The sequence below is a fragment of the Stegostoma tigrinum genome, chromosome 3 (assembly GCF_030684315.1).
Source record: "Stegostoma tigrinum isolate sSteTig4 chromosome 3, sSteTig4.hap1, whole genome shotgun sequence".
In the NCBI taxonomy this organism is placed as follows: domain Eukaryota; kingdom Metazoa; phylum Chordata; class Chondrichthyes; order Orectolobiformes; family Stegostomatidae; genus Stegostoma; species Stegostoma tigrinum.
The window spans coordinates 13,960,222-13,976,945 of record NC_081356.1 but is presented as its reverse complement, the minus strand read 5'-3'; the positions used below and the strand labels follow the sequence as shown (position 1 = coordinate 13,976,945).

Below are 16,724 nucleotides of genomic sequence, written 5' to 3'. Positions count from 1 at the left end.
TCACAGACTGAAGTAAACAAATGAAGACCACAGCTGAAGGGAAGAGGTAACCTGTTGTGTTCTCAGCCAAAACTTCCAGGTCATCCTCAGCAGCCACCTATACTTTGGAACCTTGACCAACAGTCCAGCTGATTACTAAGGTCACCTTCATCTCAAAGAATGAACAACAAAGACAAACGAGTGATCAGTTGTTTTTTCTGGCTGTCACAATGCAAGACTTTTTAACTGTTTTCCATAGAAATGATTTTAATTTATAGATTTATTTATTGACTATCAGTCACCTCGTCTTATTTAATTAACTAGCTCATTAGCAACTTATATTTTCCCATAGATTACAAGTGAATGTCCAGCAATTGAAAAACACATTATACTCACTAAATGAGGAAAATCTTGAGCCCATTATGTAAAGGATGGATGTGACAGTAAGGCTTCCGATGCAAGTTCCTGTGTGGGTCAGATTTTTAACAGAAACTGCAAGAGTGGAAACTGCACCCCAGGTCTTGTCATGGAGCTATGCAGCACAGAAGCAGACCCTTCGGTCCAACACATCCTTGCTGATCAAGTATCTTAAATTGAACTAGTCCCATTTGCCAGCGTTTGGCCCATATCCCTCTTAAACCCTTCCAATTCATGTACCCATCCAAATGCCTTTTAAATGTTGTAATTATACCAAACTCCATCAATTTCTATTGTGGCTGGTTCCACACACGTGCCACCCTGTGTGAAAAAGTTGACCCTTGGGTCCCTTTCAAATCTCTCCCCTCTCACCTTAAATCTATGCTGCCTAGTTTTGGACTCTGCTGCCCTGGGTTAAAAAACAAAACCTTGGCTATTCACCCTATCAGTGCCCCTCATAATTTTATAAGTCTCTATAACATCACCCCTCAGTCTCCAACACTCCAGGAGAAGAAAGTTCCATCTTTTTCAGCTTCTCACTATAGCTCAGACTCTTCAGTCCCAGCGATATCCCACCAGGCACCCAAAAGTAGCATGCCTGTTTCACAATGATGGAACTGTTATAGCTGCCGCTCAGACAGGAAAGTTCTGGGAAAACTAATACACTGTGCTCCATCCATTAGGTGCAACATTCAGCTCCTTTGTGCTGTAATTTTCAAGCATTTAAATTACTTCATTGGCAACAAGTATTTCAAGAGAGTCAGCACTAGGCTTGTAAACACGTGTAACTCAAACTGGTAAATTACACCTTGTCGTTCAACAGCATTTCATCGTGCATCTTCATTTGCTACCATAGTTCCAACGACTGCAACTATCTTCTGTTTGTAGTGATTGGAATGATGGCCAGGTGGATCTCAATAAGTATGCTATTCCTGATTGGTCGTGGTAACCATCCCAATCAGGGAACCCTGCTGACAGTTATTGTCAGGAGTCTCAGAGTCTTATTACTCTAAGTACTGGTTCCGCCCTAGCTGGTTAGAGTCCATGTACTGTGCACATGTAAATAGAGAGTGACGTGGTGATGGGCTACTGGCCTTTATGCAGTTATTTCAAGTCATACCGGGCATCAGTGAGGCCACGTCTCTAATATTGTGTGCACTTTAACCCTCTCTATTTCAGGAAGGATGTAAAGGGGTTGAAGGTTGTTCAGAGAAAGTTCATGAGATTTTTCTCTCTCAGAAGGGTTATGTAATTTTGGAACTCTGCTTCAGAAGGCAATAGAACAGGGTAATTGAATATTTTTAAGACAGAGATGGATAGATTCTTGTTAGGCAGGGGAATCAAAGGTTACTGAGGATAAATGGGAATGTGGAATTCAAAACACAAATAGATCAACCATGAACTTATTAGATGGAAGAGCAAGCTTGAGAGGGGGATTGGTTTCTGTTGCTCTTGTTTCCTGTGTTCGTACAAAACCATAATTTTGTGCAAGTGTAGAGCTAGACTCTTCAAACAAATCTGTTTACCTTATGCCATGAAAATGTCAACACAATATAGGACATTTGTAACACTCTTTAAAACTATCCCATGTAAGCACATCCACATAACACATAAATGTAAGCAATTCAATCAAGCTATAAGCAGTGATAATGGGAACTGCAGATGCTGTAGAATCCAAGATAACAAAGTGTGGAGCTGGATGAACACAGCAGGCCAAGCAGCATCTCAGGAGCACAAAAGCTGATGTTTCTGGCCTAGACCCTTCATCAGATGACCCTCTCTGATGAAGGGTCTAGGCTCAAAACGTCAGCTTTTGTGCTCCTAAGATGCTGCTTGGCCTGCTGTGTTCATCCAGCTCCACACTTTGTTAAGCTATAAGCAGGAAATGTGCACTGTCCTCCATTATAATGTGACATGAGCATCATTAGCCACAACAGAAGTTTGTTTGTGATATTTTGAAAAGCTGCACATTTATTCAGAGAAAGCTTATGTATTGATAAAACCATTATTCAAGTTTTGTTTCTTCCAGACAGCGGACCCCAGATAATCCACTGGTGCAAGATGAAGACAGAAGGAGAGGTGTTCTCTATCCTCAGGAGACCAGGAAGAGTGGAAGATGTATGATGAGGTGGCAGATAGTAAAAGCAGCAGCAGAAATCAATGTCTGGGGTTTGGACATCGGATGTGGTGTGGAAGAAACTTAACAATTTGACACACATCAAAGTGAGTGATTTCAGCCTTCAAATGGCACATCATACTAGGTACATTATTAGCTTCAGCCACTCCTCAATTTCCTGCAGTCTCCGTCAGTGGTGAACCCGTCAGTCCACTCTTGGCAATCCTCAAACCCACAACTCAATACGCCAGCAGCTCCTGACACCCCACATCACCCAAACATTTTGCTGCACATCACAGCATAACAAATAGATACACGTCGACACAGGACAGATCCTAATGCCCATTTTTCATCTTATATTCTTTTATGCAGGAGGTCTGCCAAAATCATAGAATCATAGAGCTATACAGCACAGAAACACACTTTTCTGCCTGACTTGTCCATGCTGACCAACTTTCCTAAATAAATCTAGTTCCATTTGCCAGTATTTGATCCAAATTCCTCCAAATCCTTTCTATTCATATACCCATCCAGATGCCTTTTACACGTTGTAGTTGTACCAGTCTCCACCACTTCTTCTGGAAGCTCGTTCAATACACGCGCCACCCTCTGCATGAAAATATTGACCTTTAGGTCCTTTTTATATCTTTACTGTCTCATGTTAAACCTACGTCCTTTAGTTTTGGACTCCCCCACTTTGGGAAATAGACCTGGGCTATTCTGCTCATCCAAGACCCTCCTATAAACCTCTGGTAAGGTCACTCGTCAGCCTCTGAGACTTCAGGGAAAATACCCCAGCCTTTCAGCCTCTCCTTATAGTTCAAACCCACCTCCAACCCCAGCACCATCCTTGCAAATCTTTTCTGAACCCTTTCAAGTTTCACAACATCTTTCCTGTCAAAGGGAGACCAGGAATGAACGCAGTGTTCCAAAAGTAGCCCAACCAATGTCCTGTACAGTCACAACATGACACCCCAACTACTATACTCAATGCACTGACCAATAAAGGCAAGCATACCGAATGTCTTCTATGCTACCCTGTCTATTTGGGAGTCCACCTTCAAGGAATTATGAACCTGGAATCCAGTCTCTCTTTTTGGTAACACTCCCAGGACCTTACCATTAAGTGTATAAGTCCTGGCCTGATTTGCCTTTCCCAAATGCAACACCTCACGTTTATCTAAATTAAATTCAATCTATCAATCAGGTGAGAACTTTGGGAAATTGGAAAACGGTTGGCTACATTTTCTATGTCTTGGATCATTAACCAAATTGTAAAAACTAAGGTTCCTTCTGCATTGTTGAAACAAGTTCACTATTTTTGAGCTTTGTAGCTGGTTCATTGTTGGCATTTTCCTGTTGATATGAAGTTCCGACCCCAAGTAATTCAGTGGATCAAGTTTCAGTTTGAATTGACTCTGTTGTTGTGAGGGTAAAAGAATGACATTGTACAGAAGGAGACCATGTGACCTATTGCCATGTGACAACTTAATGCAACTGTTGCAGTTAGTCCCCACAATACAGCAAATGCTTCCCTTCAAATAATTATATATTCCCTTTTCAGAGTTATTACTTAATCTGTTTCCTCCACCCTTTCAGGTACTGCATTTGGGGAATAAAAACCTAAAGAGTTCCTAAGGTTTTGGAGTAGATTTGTAGCTCAGGTTGTGTGTGTTGAGATTGGTGTTGAGCGAACCAACCTCAAAACCTAAAGAGTTTGTGGAAAGAAGCCAATCCAGTTTGGTGAAACATGAGAACAACAGTAGGCTATTCGGCCTCTCAGGCTTGCTCCATCCTTCATTTGGATTCTGGGCAATATTTATCACAACTGCAATTGCATGTCTGTACTCCATAATTCATGATACTGTTAATTACAATAAAATCTACCTCACTCTTTTAAGATCCAAGTACACAACACCTGTTTGGGATATAATTGTGATAATGTTTCTCTTAGCTTGCATAGTCGTGTGACCCCCATGTTGCCCCTCTCAGTGTAGGTCCTTTTCAGGCAGCTCAATAAAGACACAGCGCAGGCTAAACTAACATTCATTCATAACATGGTGTCAGAGTGGAGCTGACAATTAGTGTTAAAAAGTTGCCAAGAAGCGTAGTTGCTACAACAGGAACCGAAAGAACCTGCAGATGCTGTAAATCGGGAGCAAAAACAAAGTTGCTGGAAAAACTCAGCAGGCCTGGCAGCGTCTGTGAAGCCTTGAATGCGCATCATGAACAGTACGTGAACACAACTTGTGAATACTGATGTTCAATATTAAGGCTCAATGTGAACGTAACATTGAAGGTGGCAAAGTAGCTCAATGGTTAGTGCTGCTGCCTCATAGCACCAGGGACCTGGGTTCAATTCCACCCTCAGGAGTTTACACATTTCCCTATATCTAGGTGGGCAAACTCCCACAGTCCAAAGATGTGTAGGTTGTGTGGATTGGCCATGGGAAATGCAGGTTTACAGCGGTGGAGTGGGGGTAGGGGTGTGCGTCTGGGTGGGGTGCTCTATGGCAGGTCAGTATGGATGCAATGGGCCAAATGGCCTGGTCCCACACTGTAGGGATTCTATGATTAATCAATGGAGTTGCTTTCACAACTGAAAGAAAATCTATTTAATGAGATCCTGCAGTGAAAACATGTCTACTGAGAGAGGAAAGATACACTTTCAGAAAAGCAACTAACATACGCAGATGTGTTGTGATGCAATGATCAAGAGTTATCAAGCTAGTGCAACAATTTATTGAACTCAACAACAATTTAGCAGAAGTCTTGCTCAATTTGCTGTTGGAGTGTGAACCAATACATTAATCCAGCCAAGGATGTATGAGATACAATGTGTTGGGGCATGAAACATGAAGTAGCATTAACTAAAATTGAACAACTAGTGACAGAATACCAGTAACCTAGTACCCTGTTTTTATCAGTCCTTCACGGGATGAGGGTGTTGCTGGCTAGGCCAGCATTTATTGCCCATCCCTTATTGCCCAGAGGGCAGTTAAAAGTCAACCACATTGCTGTGGGTCTGGAGTCACATGTCGGCCAGACCAGGTAAGGATGGCAGTTTCCTTCGCTAAAGGTCATTAGTGAACCAGATGGGTTTTTCCTGACAATCGATTCTTGGTCATCATTTAGTGTCTTAATGACAGACATTTATTGAATTCAAATTTCACCATCTGCTGTGGTGGGATTTGAACCCTGATCCACCAGGACATTACCTGGGTCTCTGGATTAACAGTCCAGTGATAATACCACTAGGCCATCACCTCCCCCACAATGCAAATGATGAAGTCACCTTGTGATCTAATGCCAGTGAGACAGAAATTAGAGCAGCCCTAATGTTGTTACATGTACATCCGGGATGGTAAAGCAAATGGAATGACATTATGCTCAGATTGAGAAAAAGTGCCTGACCAGTGCCGTTGATTATGAACGTTTTTATCAATACCTACCTGGAGCGGACAAAGTGACGGTTGAATCCAGCCACAAACTGCTTCACAGATTTCCTCAGGCCACAACTTTTTGCTATAAAATCTGACAAGTCCAACCATGAATTTTCGTTTCCAGTCAGCAAAAGCAAACCAAAGTGGCCGATGCAGCTAGAGCTGTCACACACAAAGAGGGGCACCTTCTCTCTGATTGGATGACTGTTCCCATTCTCCCAGCATCCAGTGTATCCCCTTGTTGCCTGCTCCAATTGTGCAGAGCACAGTTGACAGGATGAAATTAATTCAATGAAGGATCATAGATTCTCTACAGTGTGGAAACAGGCCCTTTGGCCCAACAAATCCACACTGGCATTCAGAGCATCCTACCCAGACCCACCTCCCTATAAACCACCTAATCTACACACCCCTGAACACTACAGGCAATTTAGCATGGCCAATCCCCCTAGCCTGTACATCTCTGGACTGTGGGAGCACCTGAAGGAAATGCACTGAGGCAACAGTGCTAACCACTGAGCCACTGTGTTGCCCCACATGTTGAGACACATTCCGTCTGGATTATATTGGCTTCCCCCAGACCGGTCCACGCAGTAGAACTGCACCTTCAGCAGTCCTAGTGTCTGCCTCGCCGGGGCCCTGGTCACAGCGTGTACACTAACTTGGTGAATGTGCCTCACCTGCTGAGTGAATGGCACATTGCAGCTAAAACTGACACATTACAGCACATTACAGCTGCATTCTGACCCTGCTCCTGTTCTAGACCCGACTCAATCATTGACGAGTTTATTGTATCCATCACTGTCCATAGTCATATTTAAATGGCATACGATGAAACGATGTTCCCCTTGTCTCACAGCACCTTTGGAAGTTTCACACATGGTAGGACACATTTAGCCAGCATTCACTTCTTTTTAAGTCACTGCCGCTAACTCTTGCATTGTTGAGATGCCAGTGTTAGCTTTACAAGGACTAAAGGCCGAAACATCAGCCTTCCTGCTCCTCTGATGCTGCTTGGCCTGCTGTGTTCATCCAGCTCTACACCTTGTTATCTCTGGTCCAAATTGCCTTTGATCAGCATTTGATCCCAAAGTACATTCACTCTGCACACACTGCAAATCAAAGATGAAATGTTTGCAGGTGACAAGTAGCAAGAGTTTGCAAATGCCTACTTCATGCATATAGTTCCATCAATATCCTACTGTCCAGCAGACATAGATTCCATGCTTGTGCCTATCAATCTGATACCAAGTCCACCCATTCTGGGTGTTGTCCCAGCCACTTTCCAATTTCATTTCACATCTAGACACACAGAAACATAGAAAATAGGAGCAGGAGGAGACCATTTAAGTCTGCTCCACCATTCTATATGATCATGGACGATCATTCAACTCAGAATCCTGTTCCCACTTTAGCCCCGTACCATTGATCCATTTTGCCGTGAGAACTATATCTGTCTTCTTGAAAATATTCAATGTTTTGGCCTCAACAGCTTTCCTGTGGCAGGGAATTCCACAGGCTCACCACTCTGAGTGACAATATTTCTCCTAATTTCAGCCCTAAATGGCCTATCCCGTATCATTAGACTGTCACACCTGTGCGTCTATGATTCTGCTCTTGATAAATGAATACACATCTATTCACATGTCAGTTGCATCTTGTTTGCAATCCTGAATTCACATTACATTGCTGAGATGTTTACGATATTGGTGTATTAGGAGACATAACCGTGATGCAATGTGGTAAGAACTCACAACATTCATAATGTGTATAATTAAAAATTTACACTGTATAAATTAAAAGATATTAAGACTTTGAAAAGGAAACTTGTTTCAGATGAATGTAAGTTGGGACTGAAAGGAAATGGTAAGAAGAGATGTACTGTGAATTATTGCGTTACTGGGACTTCTGCCTGAATCAGAGTGGATCAGAAATGGATTTACTAAATTAATCAGTTTGGACAGCAGGGGGCACCAGATACTATCAAGCAAGTGGACATGAAAAAGTTTGCTGCTTCTATTTCCCTGTTCTTTTCTGTTGTTGCTTTTATTTTGACGCACTCAAATGCTCCACTATTCCAAACTAATGTAAATTCCTTGGATGGCCGGTGTCAGACTTGATCCTGGGATGACCATCCAATATCATACTCGCACCATCAGTAAGACCACAAACTGTTGTCCAGCTCTGTTTCTGCAATCTGCATCTGTGTGTTTGTGACGTGGAAGACTGATTATTCCACTGCGCGCGTGACTGACATTGCACATTCACCCATCTATAAACCTGAGTTCAACCAAAACTCTGCTGCCCGTGATCATCTTTGCAGCCAGTCTGCTTAAACCATCACACCATTTCCACTTCCCCTCCCATTCTTTAGATGACATGTCCATCATGGGCCTCCTGCAGTGCCACAATGATGCCACCCGAAGGTTGCAGGAACAGCAACTCATATTCCGCTTGGGAACCCTGCAGCCCAATGGTATCAGTGTGGACTTCACCAGCTTCAAAATCTCCCCTTCCCCCACCGCATCCCAAAACCAGCCCAGTTCGTCCCCTCCCCCCACTGCACCACACAACCAGCCCAGCTCTTCCCCTCCACCCACTGCATCCCAAAACCAGTCCAGCCTGTCTCTGCCTCCCTAACCGGTTCTTCCTCTCACCCATCCCTTCCTCCCACCCCAAGCCGCACCTCCATTTCCTACCTACTAACCTCATCCCACCTCCTTGACCTGTCCATCTTCCCTGGACTGACCTATCCCCTCCCTACCTCCCCACCTATACTCTCCTCTCCACCTATCTTCTTTACTCTCCATCTTCGGTCCGCCTCCCCCTCTCTCCCTATTTATTCCAGTTCCCTCTCCCCATCCCCCTCTCTGATGAAGGGTCTAGGCTCGAAACGTCAGCTTTTGTGCTCCTGAGATGCTGCTTGGCCTGCTGTGTTCATCCAGCTTCACACTTTATTACCTCATTGTGCTCACTGGTTAACATTAGCAATTGGTAAAGCAGTGCTTTGGTTTAAAAACTCCCATTTTTGTTTACAAATTTCTAAAATAGTCTCAATCTTCCTTCTTTATATAACCTCAATCAGACCCACAATCCTGTAGAACACCTATGCTCCTCTAATTCTGATTTCTTGAGCATCCCTGACTGTAATTGTTTCACTATTGTGATATAGTTGCCAAAATCCTGCACTCTGGAATGGCTTCCACCTTCCTTTCCCTTTTTAAAACACTTAGTACCTATTTCTTTGACCAAATCTTTCCACCATCTGCCAAATATTACTTTATGTGACTTGCTGTTCAGTTTTCCTTCATCAAGCACCTTTGAAGAATCTTTGAGTGTTCTATTACATTAAAGGTACTACATAAATACAAGTTATGAAAATAGTTAAATAATAAAAAGAAGCTGAATGCATTTACACAGGTCTGTAAAATATTCTGAGAATGTCATGTTCAAATAAAGACTCTAATTGAATAGGTGGAAAGGAAACTTATATGTTTATGGGGTGTTACATTTCAAGATAAAATAGTGGGCAGATTCGAGACCTTTAGACATCCAAATGGAGTGCGACCGTGATTAACATTAATTTGGCAAAAAGCTGTTTATATTGAGTGTGTGTGTGTGCATGTGTCTACATATATCTGTGTGTGTGTGTGTGTGTGTGTGTTTGTGGGGGGGGGGACATGTGACACAACGGACAGACTCTAACCATAATGAAAACATAGTGCCAGTGATCATTTATCTCTGATGTGTCTGGTCTGTCTCATCATTGCCTACATCAGTGAATAATTCTCAAATTGCTGCTTTAAGTAAATACCTGTTTCCTTAGAAGCACTTTTAAAACACTGTTTACACACAGCACTTGCCTATTATGAGTATTGTATAGTGCTATAATTTAAATGGGTGTTGATCGTTCCTAATCCACTTGAAAAATGTCCTTCAGCCAAAAGCAATATGAAAACAGTTGTAGCAGTAAAGCCGTCCACATGAATGAGCTCACTAAAACCTGTGGGTGAGGTTGTGTTATTGGTACATTGTTCTAGAGGGCAGGGCCAGACGGTGCACCCCTTCCGCTCTATTGATTTTCCTTGTTACTCACATGATGACAATTAAAACTTAAACACAGCCAGCATGCTCCTGAAACAGGCCCAATTCTGCTGCAGGCGCAAGTTTTCCATAGTCACACTCACCATCAGCTGACGATGATGTAGCCGTGGCTGCCTCCAGCAGCGGCTCTGCATTACCGTCCAAACAGCCCTGCCCAACTCCACAGCCATTAACAGAAAAATGGCTGAGAACTCAAAGGTGTTTCTTTCAAATTTACACTTCACTCATAAATAAATTACACTCCATTAGTTTCACTTTCTTCAAAGGTGCACCGTCATGATTTGTTGAGACTAGCCTAGTCAGAGATCTAATTGCAGCCTTACACCTCAAGGCTGGCACACTTGGATGGTTTCTGGAGAGTTCTGTGTATCTCTTTATTGTGGAAAAATGATAATGTTTTTGTACACTCTATCTTGAATATTCACACTTGCCACACTTGCCTCTCTGTGTGCCCAGAATGAACGAACCGTTCTTGTGTGTTTTGTAACAGAGGTTGTCCAAGATCACCCTCAGCGGAGAGCATTCACACGAAGTAGCATGAATTCAAAGCCCTTGTAAAGCTACTTGACACCCTGAGGTGGACCACCATTTGGATGGCACTGCCAATGTCCTATAGGCTCCTCACTTTCTTAAGTTGTTAGCAGTATCCCCCACCTCACCCAACAGACAAAACCCTTCCCATTCCTACTTCACTCCTTTGTGCCACAACCTTACCACCTATCCTCTCCATGATTCTTTTCAACTCCTCCATACCCTGATACCATCCCCTACCTCCCCCCCAACTCAACACTCCTTCTTAACCCTGAGCCTCCCTGCCATACTCCTGCTCCCCATGCTGTCTGACAAAGGGAACCACTGATGTCAAAGATAATTGTGCCAAGCTGATTTGGTGCACACCACCGTTAAGCAAATGTGAACCAGATTCTTGTGCACTGCCAACTTTGTCTTGAAAGTTGAACTATATTAAAACCAAAGTGACTGAGAACCAGCTCACACAGCGTAAGCTATTTAGTAAGTATCTGTATTTACCATTAACAGGCTTTTCCATTCCACCGACTTCCGCTTCCCAGTTCAGTATAACCTTCGCTGGATCTCTGAACCCAGGGATTTGTTAAGGCTCCTTGGTGAGTGTTCTAGTTTGTAAATATGGCTGTGTATTGTCCCCTTTCTGGGGAAGTGAGCTCACTTGTCCCTGCACTGTTAATGATTGACAGGAGATTGCAAGGAACCAAGCAGCAGGATGTTCCATTTGAAGTCACGGCCTCAACGTCAGGCCAGTTTTGTGTTTTGCTCCGAGGGAAGCAGTCACAGATTCTGATTTTTGCCCAACATTGATCCTAATTGAGTGGAGGGTAGGCTTGCTGCCCCAACTGGTGACAGAAGCCACAGGAATGAGCCAGGGTCCAATTTAAAGGCATGATGTTGCCTTACTGTGACTGCTGCCTGGTAACTCCATGGAAAGCAGCAGTCAACGGGGGAGGAGACTGAGGCCAGTCAGCTCAGGCAGGGCTGCTTACAGATTTAGCAAACCCCTTCTAGTGGAGACTTTTCACGAAAGGTGAGGCACATTGTTCCTAGAAGGTGGCAATAAAAGGTCATATTCCCTGGACAAATTAAACAGACCTGATGGTGTACACAGGCTGCAGTGCAGTCAGGAAGGATCTGGAAGGGTTCCAATGCTGGAGAAGGTTTAATTACCTTCTGGCATGGTGAGAGCATCACAATACGCAGGGGACAGTTCTATAGCCATTAGCAGATAAAGCATTAAGCATCCTAAAGGTGGCTGGTGCTCTTGACCATGAGAGAACTATATACCCTGGGAAATCACTGACTTGTCAGGAAGGGTCAAGGTCCTTGTGCTATTGAGTAGCTGGCAGTGCTGATGAATGAAGCATCTTTTAAAGCAACTTCTGGAGGGCAGTATTCACTTAGCTCACTCTCTGTCCTATGCAGGAAAAGATGGCCCACAGTGTGAAGGAGAGAGCTCAGTCCCTCAGTTTACCATCATTTCTGCAATGGAGGTTTCAGCATTTGGCACTATCCTGTTGGAGAAGGTCATGGAAAGGTATTGAATTCATTGCAGGAAGAGGATGGAGAGCCCTCTTCCTTGTGTGACAGTGTGCTGATTGGTTAAATAGGCTCCAAAATTGACAAGTCATGATATCCAACAGCATTTTACAGCCCTATAGTTTAATCAAAAGGAAGTCACAATGGGGAAGTGGCCACTTCATGACAAGGCTGTGTCACAATTAATAAGAGAGAATGGACAGAAAAAACATATAATGACCTTGATTCAGCATTTACCAGGGAAACAGGACTGGTGAACGTAGCATCAGAAAGTGAGAATCAAAATAAGATCACTGCATTTCAAGTTAAAAGAGATGAGATATTAAATGAACTCATCAAACCCAAAAAGAAAACATCTGTGGTCTCACTAAATTATATCCACAATTTAAAAAGAATCTAGTGGATAAGTGGCAGAGACATTGCCACATATTTCAGTCATATACTGGCGGGTGGGAGGGGAGAAAAGTATAGTGCTGGAAGCCAGGCATATAGCTAACATCATAACTACACAGTGAGTTGATTAAGAAGAAAGGCAGAGTCCTATGGATAAGGTGGGAGAATGGCATGAAGTGAATGATCATTCAGAGAGCTAGTGTACACACTATAGGCTGAAAGGACTTCATCTGTGCTGCAACAATTCTGTGATTATTAAAGCAGAGAGTAAACAGGTCCAGGGCACTGAACCTATCCACTTAACATCAGTGATTGGTAAAAATTGAACTCTGAACAATTCCTAGCGGAAGACCACTTATGTGGTGAACATAAATATTGTAGTCAACAAACAGAAAAATCTACCCTGGCTGATTTCTTTCAAGTTTTTGAAGAGGCAGTTGAGACAGCTGTCTTGGGTAATGTAGTAATTTGTAAGATGAAATTTATTTAGAGCTTCAAAAAGCCTTTGATAAAACAATAGAGGATAGACTAATGAATGAGGTTAGAGAATATGGAATCAGGTGGCAAATGGCAGAACAGTTTGTAACCTGGCTTTGATACAGAAACCGGAGCATGGGTTTATTATTCAAAAAGACAGAAGGTAGGAAGTGATGTTCCGCATGGATCTGTGCTCAAACCACTACTGCTCACTATTTACATTAATCATTCAGATTTTTTAATCAAAAAATAATTTGAACATGATGTCAAGTACTACATTCTGGCAAGAAAGAAAAAAGGAACTGCATATTACTTCGAACATGCCAGTCTGGGTTGGGTACATGAACAAGGTGATTTGGAATATGAATAAGCAAATCATTTAAAGTAGCAACTCAAATTAAGAACATGATCAAAAGCATTAAAGTTTAAAATGTTGATTAGACTGCAGTTAGAATATTTTGGCCAATGATGCTATGCTTTTAAATCTGGAATATGTCACCTCTAACACCAGTATTCCCTGTATAACACTGGATGGTCAGCCTGACTATCTGCTCATGCATTTGGCATCAAACTAGAAACTATAGTCAAGCTGACTAACAAAAGTATCTCATAAACTATGAAATGTTTTAGGATGCTCAGAAGACATAAAAAGTACAGTAAAACTGAAAGATTCTCTTTTGTCAACTGAACCTATGTTCATAATGAATTAACTTTTTAAATTGCAGTTACATACTCACAACAGAGCTCCATGGGGACAATTGAGACACACATGGGGAATTTGGACTTTAGGCAACTTGTATTTGGCTTGAGGTACACTTGGTCCTCAGATAGTACAACCTGGAACAAGACAGGTTAAACTCAGAGCATGGCTGACAGTAGAGAATAAACACCCTCTGTACTCACCATCCACCCTTTGATTCCAATTCAAATCCTGTTCCCCTTCGTGATAAATCCATCCACACTCCCAAAGATAATTAGGTTCCAGTAGCCAGACAACTGCCGGAATCTATCCAGTCCAATGAGGAAAACAACCTTTAGCCATTTGGAAACTATTTCATTCTGCAAAATGTTTGTGGATTTGTTATCATTGACATTAGTTAAACACTAATTAGAATTTGTTCACCAACTATATAAGTGCCACAACCCACAATTTGGAGTCAGACAGGCGCCTTCGTTCACTGGGGCCCAGTAGTAAATAGAGCTGTATAAAGAATGTAAATGACTGGCTATGTTCTGGATAAACATTTTCCTGCCAAATTCCATTCTTCCAAATATTTAAAGCACCACTTGCTCTCATTCTACCTCACACCTCCTTTCCGATTTGTGGAATTGCTCTGTCTATCACTTGCATCTTATGCTGTTTTTTGCCACACAAGTAGTCCTGGGTTACAGCTTCACCAGGTTGACGCCTCATTTCAGGTATATCCTGTGCTGCCCCTGGCATGCCCTCCTGCACTCTCCATTGAACCAGGGTTAATCCCCTGGCTTGATGGTAATGGTGGAGTGGGGGATATATCAGGCCTTGAATTGCAGATTGTGCTGATGGACAGGTCTATGGCTTCTGATGGTCCATTGTGCCTCATAGTTGCCCAATCTTGAGCAGTTAGATTGTTTAAAATCTATTTAACAATTATAACGCAATGGAGACTAGGCTCAGGTGAAGATGAGATTTTGTCTCTGCTAGGACTGCGCATTTGTCTCTCTTACCGATACTGCCGTGGACAGACACAGCTGAGGCAGACAGATTGGTAAAGATGGGGTTTTTGGTTCTCTCACCTCCAGCTGCAGACCCAGTCTAGCAGCAACATTCTTTAGGACTAGATCACCTTGGAATACTGCGGCGATTGACTCACCTCCTGACTCCTCAAAGCCTGACTGCCATCTACAAGGCACAAGCCAGGAGTGGGCTGGAATACTCCCCACTTGCCTGGATGAGTGCAGCCCCAACAACACTCAAGAAGCTTGACACCATCCAGGTTAAAGCAGCCCACTTGATTGGCACCACATTCACAAACATTCACTCCTTCCACCACTGATGCTCAGTAGCAGCAGTGCGTACTATCTCCAAGATGCACTGCAGAAATTCACCAAACATCCCCAGACAGCACCTTCCAAACCCATAACCACTTCCATCTAGAAGGACAAGGGCATCACACATATAAGAACACCACCACCTCCAAGTTCCCCTCCAAGCCACTCACCATTCTGACTTGGAAATATGTCACCGTTCCTTCACTGTCACTGGGTCAAAATCCTGGAATTCCCTCTCTAATAGCATTGTGGGTCAACCCACAGTAGGAGGACTGCAGCGGTTCACGATGGCGGCTCACCACCACCTTCTCAAGGGCAACTAGAGATGGGCAAGAAATGCTGGCCGGCCAGCGACACCCACATCCTACAGATGAATAGGAAAGAAAGCTCAGTCAGTAGTGCTGCTGCTGAGCCTCTCTTGCTGGTGGACAGTGAAGACCGCAAACCAGGATACATTCACACTCTTACTCAGTGCTTCCTCCAAGAAGTGTTCAACATGGAGGAGCACTGATTCATCAGCTGAGGGAGGGCATTTTCTCACTCATGTTCAACCGTTTGCTGTAAAACTTTATGGAGTCTGGACTCAATGTTAAGGATTCCCAAGGCAACTCCCTCCTGAGTATAAACCTCAGACCTTCACCTTTGCGGTACATAGGACACACCCGGGGATTGTGATGGTGCTATTTGGGACACAGTGTGCAATCTATAAAGTTTGTAAGTATAAGTATGTCAGGCTATTGCTTGACTAGTTTTTTTTAATCATAGAATCCCTACAGTGTGTAAACAGGCCCTTTAGCCCAACAAGTCCACACCGATCCTTGGAGCATCTCAGTCAGACCCATCCCCCTATAACCCACCTAAGCTACACATCCCTGAACACTACGGGCAATTTAGCATGGCCAATTCACCCTAACCTGCACATCTTTGGGCTGTGGGAGGAAACTGGGGCCTCCAGAGGAAACCCAGGCAGACACAGGGAGAATGTGCAAGCTCCACATTGTCACCTGAGGGTGGAATCGAACCCAGGTCCCTGGCGCTGTGAGGCAGCACTGCTAACCACTGAGTCACCGTGCCACCCCATTGAGACAGCCCTCCCAACTTTGGCAATAGCCCCCACTTGTTAGTAAGGAGGATGCTGCAGCGTCGACAGGGCTGAGTGTTTTTGGTGCCTATATTGATGCTATGTCAATATTTGGTTTCATCCTTTTGTGATTATTTTTAAGTATTTTTAATTCAAATGAGTAGCTTGTTAGACCATTTCAGAGAGCATTAAAAACTCAATCACATTGCTTAGGTTTTGGAATCATACACCAGCCAAACCAGCAGATTTCCTTCCTAAAGGACATTAGTAAACCACATGGGTTTTTACAACAACTGATATTGTTGCCATTCACCACAATTCTAATTCCAGAATCATTTTTTAAACATTTAAGTTCTTGCGCCAGCTGAGGCAGTGATCAAAACTCAGGACCCCTGGCTCTCTGGGTTGCTGGGGTGACAATATTAGCAGCAAGAACTGCAGATGCTCGGGTCAGAGTCAATACAGTGTGGAGCTAAAGGAACACAACAGGCCAGGCAGCATCAGAGGAGCAAGAGAATCGATATTTCGGGCCAAGACCCACCGTCAGGACCTTCATCGAAAGGGTCTAGGCTAAAAATGTTGGCTCTACTGCTCCTCTGATGCTGCCTGACCTGCT

General features: G+C 43.4%; 1 non-coding gene across 4 annotated transcripts in view; it reads left to right on the top strand.

Moving 5' to 3' along the window:
• Positions 1–16,724, top strand: part of LOC125451148 (uncharacterized) — a 57,874-nt gene that overhangs the window by 19,955 nt on the left and 21,195 nt on the right. The window contains exons 2-4 of one of the 4 annotated variants that reach the window (XR_009445626.1): positions 2,426–2,619; positions 11,098–11,183; positions 12,013–12,096. This is a non-coding gene — a transcript (uncharacterized LOC125451148). Of the gene's footprint in view, positions 1–2,425; positions 2,620–4,111; positions 4,853–11,097; positions 11,184–12,012; positions 12,097–16,724 lie in introns of those variants that run through there. The other 3 variants (XR_009445627.1, XR_009445628.1, XR_009445629.1) reach the window with 3 other exon arrangements.